Source organism: Ambystoma mexicanum, chromosome 10, assembly GCF_040938575.1.
Source record: "Ambystoma mexicanum isolate Mex_15411 chromosome 10, UKY_AmexF1_1, whole genome shotgun sequence".
NCBI lineage: Eukaryota > Metazoa > Chordata > Amphibia > Caudata > Ambystomatidae > Ambystoma > Ambystoma mexicanum.
Window position 1 is genome coordinate 911,859,098 of NC_090932.1, and position 8,090 is coordinate 911,867,187.

General features: G+C 39.5%; 1 non-coding gene across 1 annotated transcript; it reads right to left on the reverse strand.

The window, feature by feature from the left end:
- Nucleotides 1–1,624: 1,624 nt before the first annotated feature.
- LOC138496826 (U6 spliceosomal RNA) lies at nt 1,625–1,731 on the reverse strand. Its single transcript, XR_011278294.1, has one exon. It is a non-coding gene; the product is annotated as a U6 spliceosomal RNA (small nuclear RNA).
- Nucleotides 1,732–8,090: the final 6,359 nt, after the last annotated feature.

Genomic DNA, 8,090 nt, shown 5'->3' on the forward strand with positions numbered 1-8,090 from the left:
ATTACCTTTATTTCTGACTGTTTTACTTTGCTGTTTGGCTCACTACTGAATCACATTCACACAACTCTTAACAGCATAGCCTTCCCTCGGCCCACGTTAGCACAGAAAGAGGAGGAGGTATATCTCTTAACTGTACCTGTTTTACCTTTATGATTGGTTTGTAGCATTGTGGGGGCTGAGTGGGTATTTTAGCCGCTACTCATCCTAGTACCTCTGCAGGGTAGAATCCAATTAGTCACATTTGAACTAGCCCTTTCAATAAAAGAGGGTCGACATTGGGCTTTGAAAACACAGGTATTTCGGTGATCTGAAAGACAGATGAAAGTATGCATTCTGGTGAACCATGAGAGCTTCAAAACGATTGTTCAAAGACACTCATTTGAAACAACATGTCCTTCCAAAAGGTGATGCTCTACAACAGAGGTCTACAATCTATGCATCACCAGATGTTTTGAACACGTTTCCCATTATCCCTCAACATTTACTATGCTGGCTATGGATAGAGGGAGTATTAGTTCAGAACATGTGGAGAGCCAAAGGTTGCAGACCCCTGTAATGTAATGTATGTAATGTAATAGTATTTGCAAAGCGTGACACTACGGCCAGAAGGCATCTAGGCCCTACAAGATTATACCATAAGGAAACCACTATGCTACAAAGGAAGAATTGGAAATCATGACTACAATCTTCATTAAAATAAGCCTATGCTCACTGCTCTAGTGACTTGTGATGGGGCTAAGTCACATTGCTTGTGATGGAAACCTGAACAATCCAGTCTGTTGCTCCAGTGAAAAACCGGCTGTGCTCTAGGACGACAAAAGGCCTCCCTAGAGTAGCAGAAATCGCTGATGAGTTGCAAATATTCTCCCACATTTAAATGAATAGCTTTGTGATTCCTGCACTGTACTGTATTTAGTAACACCGTGAATGGTGTGTTTGGGAATTAGGGCTGACAATCTAAATACGAATTGCTGAACCAGCTTTAGTTATGCCACCTGTTAGTATATGGAATGAAAAGCATCGGAAATAATACTGTCTAATGGCACATTCCGTGTGAATGGGATGTGATGGTTATCTCCACTACTCTGCGGGTCTCTGCACAGTAGATCACAGTGTTGAGAAATAATAGCTCTCCCGGTGTCATAAAAGTGTAGGATGTAGTTATCATCCAAGCAGCCTGTGATCTGAATACCCGCGCCTTCAAATATTAAACCTCTCACATGCCTCGCTCTTCCTCAACATCTCAACATCCCTTTTAGATGCGAATGCAGCATTGCAAGAAGTCAAGAGATGCTCCATGCTATGATGTTCAAGGAGCTTGCCTCTAGCCATTCTGCCTATTGTGTGTACTTCTGTCACCCTTTGGTGTGCTTAGCAGGGATGTCTTAACGTCTCCCCAAAACGACCATTCTCAGAGTGAAACTTAATTCTGCAGCAGGACTAGAGATCCGAAAAAACTGCGTGCTTCTTGATTTATTAAGTACATCATTGTCTTAAAACGGGTATCTACCATACAACTCTCTCTCACCTCTTTCTCTGTATATATATATATATAAATAAATATATAAATATATATATATATATATATATATTTATATTATTATTTTTTTATTTATTAATTTTTTAAAATATGGAACGCTTCACGAATTTGTATGTCATCCTTGCGCAGGGGCCATGCTAATCTTCTCTGTATCGTTCCAATTTTAGTATGTGTGCTGCCGAAGCAAGCACATTTATTTATATTATTTTATCACGTTAGCACACAGCATAGTTGATGTTAAGACAAATTGGGCCTCATTACGACCCAGGCGCTAATGGGTTAACGGCGCCGTAAAAGGCTGCGGCGCCGTTAACCTATTAGCGCCTAATTACGAGGTCCCTTTGCGGGACCCGACCTTAACGGCTGGTGTAGAGCAGCCGTTAAAGTAGGGACCCGCAAAGGGAGCTTGGTGCTAATTACGGTGCCGCAATTTGCGGCACCGTACTTAACGCCTTCCCCATTCCCATTGAGCCCTATGGGGCAAAAATGGGAATGGGGAAGGGCCATGGAGGAAGGGGGAATTACCGCCCCGCCAACCTTGTAATGGGGTGGTAATTCCCCCTTTCTCCATGGTGTAGTCGGTAACTTACTGGCATGGACCATGGTGCTAATAGCACCATGGTCTTCCGCCAGGGTCGTAATGAGGCCCATTGTCTATAGAGTTTCATAAAATAACATTTCCCAATAACTTTTGAACCCTTCCATGTAAAATTATGAAACTGTGGCAAAGTAAAGATTGGAGGCATCTGCCCCTACATGGAACATTTCAGCATTTTTTCATGGATGAGGTTTATATCTTAAAGCAATTTAATTCAATTGCGTTTCAAACAACTTTTAACATGGGGTTTACCCACAAAGAAAGGCAAAAATGTGTCGTCCCAAATATCTGAAAAATGCCTGCTTCGATTTTTGAAATGTATCCCATGCACCTCCATCTCAACAGCGTCTGTTGTCCTAAAAATATTATTTTTTTATAATTGAACTGCCCAATTTAGAGATATTCAAATCTTAAGATGTATCTATATGTCAATCATGTACAGAATAAATGATTTCTTATATGAACTTTACATGTCTGAAATGTGCATGCACCTTTAACATATATGCATGCCTTCACAAACGCATTAATGTGAGTTTTCATATGTATAGGAGGCATATAGGAAATGTGCAAAGATGTACATGAAATACATGCATTATGAAACATGAGCCATGTCACATACACACATATGTACAAAAAGGTATGTCACATCCCTGTGCACCATGTCAGACACAAACACACACAAACACAAATGAACCTGGGCAATATAATTTGGCCAAATCCCAATCCCAAATCGCATGATTTGCACTGTATTCGAGGGATTCTGGTTTGGTTAAGCTTTAAAGGGATACAGAGCATAGACTCAGGTTAAGCTTATAACATGTCATGCTGAGGAAACATTGCTGTAAATAATGGGTTGAAGATGTAAGACATGTTCCTACCAGCACATGTTCAAATCAAAGTATAAAGCTAATGAAAAAAGTTAGGGATGCTTAAAGAAAGCAAAGTATCTAAATAACTAATGACTTTGACCTGGCTTTTTCTTTGATATAGAAACCAAATGTAACTCTTTGTTTGCAGCTGGCAACACATTGTAAACTTGTTTTAAAACCCAGTGAAAATTCACAAAAAGTAATACAAATAAAGAATATGCACACAGGATGCATTATTCTACTTGGATTACACTGACAAATGTGCAGGTTGCCTTATTTGCAAGGTGGCCTATGCATTTCCAGGGACTGCGCCACATCACAATTCTTGAACTGGCCAGCCCCCTTAAATACATTAGTGTTGGGTGCATGTATGGGGCTCCCTACTCCATTAAGCCTTTTACTACTTATATATACATATATTCACTGAAAGCACTTTGATAAATGGACATTATGGTTAAGTTGCCCTAATAAAAATCTATGAAATTCACTGAAAAAACTGTGTTAAAGGGTCGTTTTGGTTACAAGTAAAACCGAAACCCCCCCCAGAATTCTCCAGTTATGGTAAGCTAAGCAACCATAACTCACGCCACCACCATGCCACTCAGGCCATGAAAGATGACATCACAAATGTCACTGATGACATCACATATTACATTAATTTTAATAAACAGTCCCTACAAGAGGCTCAGTTTAGAATGTTGGAAAAAAGATGTTGGGGTGATTGACCTATCATGAACTAGTTAATGCATTAAAGAATGTACTCATGTAAACAAATCATTATATTCTAGTGTTGTTGTTAGTAGAGGAACATGATCATGCATACATATATGCAATGGTTGCATCAGGCACAAAGTAAAATACTTTTTATCTGGTAATTTCAAATATTACAATAATAATTGCTTTGTTAAGAGAGTTTTGCGTAACATTAAACATGGAATAAATAGGTACCAATTAAACTTACCACACACTTGTGTTAGTAGAAATAATACATATTAAAACGCACAATTAATACAAATTAGAGGCACATACAGGGAAACTAAGGTAAGGAAGAAAGAAACAGCACCAAAAAATGACAATAACACTAGAGTTTATCACCATATGCACAAATTGTGTGTTTGAGGCGTGCATATTGCCCCATGTATATTGATATTTTATTTATATTGCGCTCGTACACATGTGCACTATGAGCTCAGATTAAATTCTAAGGAAATTACTTTAAGAACATATAAAAAGATTCATGTGTAGATATAGAGCACCTTTTAAATTTTGGAAATTCTCATTGTCAGTAAAAAAACAAAAAACTAGCCTACTCATGGCAGTAAAGAAGTAGCCCAGATATGTGATGTCATCAGTGATGTCATCAATGACCTTTGTGATGTCATCTTTCATGTCCTGGGTGTTAGTCTTAGCAGTGCACGCTGGTGGCATGAGCTACGGTTGCTTAGATTACCATAACTAGCAAATTTCTGTTTTTTTTTCATTGAATTTCATAGGTTTTTTTCAGTGCAACTTAACCATAACGTCCATTTAACAAAGTTATTTCAGTGAATCTCATGGGTTTTTATCAGTGCACACTAATTTCCTACAACTTACTGATATCATACTTACCCCAATATAGGAACATTTGTGTCCAACTTACAAAGCTTCACCTTAAAAATCTGCCATTCCCCACCTTCTAGCATCATTTTTAACACTTCTGTACACTTTTTGCAACTTTGTCCACTGTTTTTCTGATCGACGCTTGCGAACATCGGATGTCATCACAGACTTTTCAGACAGTGTCACGTAACCACACGCTTGCACGTGGCATGATGACATGTTCTCGAACACGTCCTCACTTCACAAACGTGTCCGTGCTTCGCAAATAGTTTGGAACGGCACTTTTCAGCTCATCTAGAAACTTTGAAGCCAAAATGTACACTTGCACAGCTCGTTCACCTATTCTTTCTCATTATCCATTAAGAATAGAGCACACATCACATGCATGGAAGAATATTAGCAAAACTGCTATTTATCTTAAGAATGGCATCAGCAATTGCCCTCCCTCCTCCCTAAGAGCCACCACCAACACCAGCTGGAGGACCTACACAACGAAAAAAGTGCAGTACTTCAAAAGACAATGAAGAAGACCAAGAAGATGAGGTAGAGGATGTGCCTACCTCTAGCACTCAAAGAGAATCCTGTGTGTGGCAGTTCTTTACCACTGTTGGGAATGTACCAAAGGCTAAAGTTACCAAAGTGAAATGCAGTGAGTGCAACGTTGCACTCAGTAGCAGACTACCTGGACAGTACTCCTATGGGACCACCTCCATGCGCCGCCACACCAAATTCAACCACCACAATGCTCTCAGAAAGGTTGTTCTTTTCTTAGCAAGTAGTAGGCTGTCTGCCCCCACCTCATCTTCTTCAACCAGTACTGTAACCAAACAGCCTACTTTGGTGGGACACAAAATCCCACAAGCTACCTTGCAAGAGATACAAAAAAAGCCTGCTGATCCAAGTCTTTCGAGGACAACATTACTCTATGTATACTGCAACACACCACTCTGCATGGGGGAGCAATTTCAAAGTGCTTTTGAAGCTGTAATCAAGGAGCATGAGAAACACTGCCTCCTAACTTAGATGTAACACACGTGCAACATCTTCCCCTGCCAAGATGACCCTCCATATTTGCGGTTGTTGGCTCTTCCTTCATTTCCGTCCCCATCTTACTTTATGACCTCTCCTGCAAAAATATAAAATTGTCAGAAAAAACCACAAAAATCTTTTCCTTTAGGAACCACCTTTCACGGTTAGAAAATAGAACTAAAAAAAATAATCTTATAGGCTCCATTTACTTTAGATTTTTCAGTAAAGTAGTTAGACTCAAAAAGATTCTCCAACGTTTCCATTAGCATTTTGTTTTATGCTAATGGAAATAATGGACAATTATATACTAGAGAAAAATATAAAAGGACAGAAACAATTTTCAGTCCCAAATACTTTTCTCTAGCATACAATGAGGGCCATAATCGATGGACCTTTATGACTCTCAGCGTTCTCCACAGTCCCCTTTCCACGCATAGATCATTAAAAGACCTTCTAAATTTAATATTTGTAACACTCCCTCAATGCTTGCTTTCAAACAGTCACACATCCACCCACCAATCACTTCCAAAAACTGTACATATAACCCTATGACCATATGAAGCTTCCACACACCAACTGCCACTTAACAATCTTCTACAAATCTTTTGCATCTGCATTTCCCTTGCTTATTCAAAATAATTGTACACAGTGCTCCTATAAATGCACATATGCATTGTGAAGTGAGAGAAGTGCATAAATAGAAGGCGTAGTGCGGATGGGCAAGTGCTCATGAGAACCCAGGAGGGAAATGCCAAGGTGGGACAACACTGGCTAACTACTGAGCAGAGGAGTCTCAAGGGTGGGTTGCATCTTAACCATAACATCCCTTTAACAACGTTTTTCCTGTCAATTTAATAGGGTTTTATAAGTGAAAATGTTTCATGGTATTACATCACTGTGTATAAGTTATTAATAATTCCTCTTTTCATATATATGAACTATAAACCTCCTTTAAGAATATCTTTTGCAACACATACTTATGTCTGTCGTTATCAGTAGCGCATGCTGGGGATGCAAATCATCATTCAATTGCCTACGCCAGTAGGCTCAACCATGGCACCAGCCCATCACAACCACCCCTATTATTCACTGCACCTACCCTGCATCCTAGCTCAGTGTCCACTATACCCTAACAATGTAACCAATGGCCAGTTTCCAAATCTATGGGGCATGGGCTTCGGTCATGCTGCATTCCCCAATAAGCAAATCAGAATACACATTTGCGTTTGCCGAGGACTAGGCCCACTACCCAGACACCAAATGTGCATCACTAGTTTTTCTACTTAAATTCTGACATTTTGGAAAAATAAAACACAAGACATATTTTCAAAAACATGCTTTCAGGTCCTTGCTAATGCTTTTCGCGCAAGTTTGTTGTAATCTAGTCCACCACTTCAGGCTGTAACTGCAAGCAGAATATTTTTTCCCATTCAAACCTACCGCTTTGGCTGTGCTGCATGCCGCAATAAGCAAATTACAGTACACATTTCTCTTTGCTGATGGCCAGGCCCATTGCCCAGGCACCAATGTTATATCACTGTGTTGTGTACTTACATTTTCACACTTTCAAAAACATTTTTGAAGATCTTGCTGACCCTCCTTGTGCATATTTGCTGCAATCCCATCCAACACTTCAACCTGTACCCACAAGCCGATTTTTTTCCAATTCAAACCTATACCAATTTCGAAAATGTTTACCACATAGCCAGTCTCTGGTGGATATGCCCACTTTAACTCGATTGCTGGTCCCTTAAGGTCCTTTGGCCATGGCCTGGACACTCTGGCCACTGCCCATAGCCACAGGCTATACCTCAGTCACCAAAGGTATATCACTATTTGTTGTACCTACATTATGACTATTTTCAAAAAATAAAATACAAACACATTCGCAAAACCATGCTTTCAGATCCTTGGCAATGCCCCTTGAACGAGTTTGCTGCAAATCTGCCCATGTTTTATTTTTTGAAAAGTGTCAGAATATATGTACATAAAATAGTCATATAACTTAGCTCCCACTTGACAACATCCATTCATACTTTGCACAAATACTCAAGGTTGGATCTGTAATCTTTCTGAAAACTTTTATCCATATTCATCAAATGGCAACAAAGCTATGAGCCATATAATGATGGTGAGAACCCCCCTCTAATTTTGCCCGTCTTAACAAAATCCCAGCAGACTTTGCGAACACATACATATCTAGGTCTACAAATGTTTTGCAAACTTGTGTGCAGATTTGTCAAATGGCACCACATTTATAAGCCTTTAAAACATTTTGTGACCCCCCCTTCTAATTTGGTTTCCTCGTTACAAAACAGCACCACACTTTGTAGAACCATTCAGAGTCGGGTCTAGAGTGAAATTCTAAAATCTCATGCAGTTTCATTGAGTGGCGCTAAAGCTATAAACCCTTCAGAAACTGCTTTTCCCCAACCCTGTAATGCAGAAATAGACA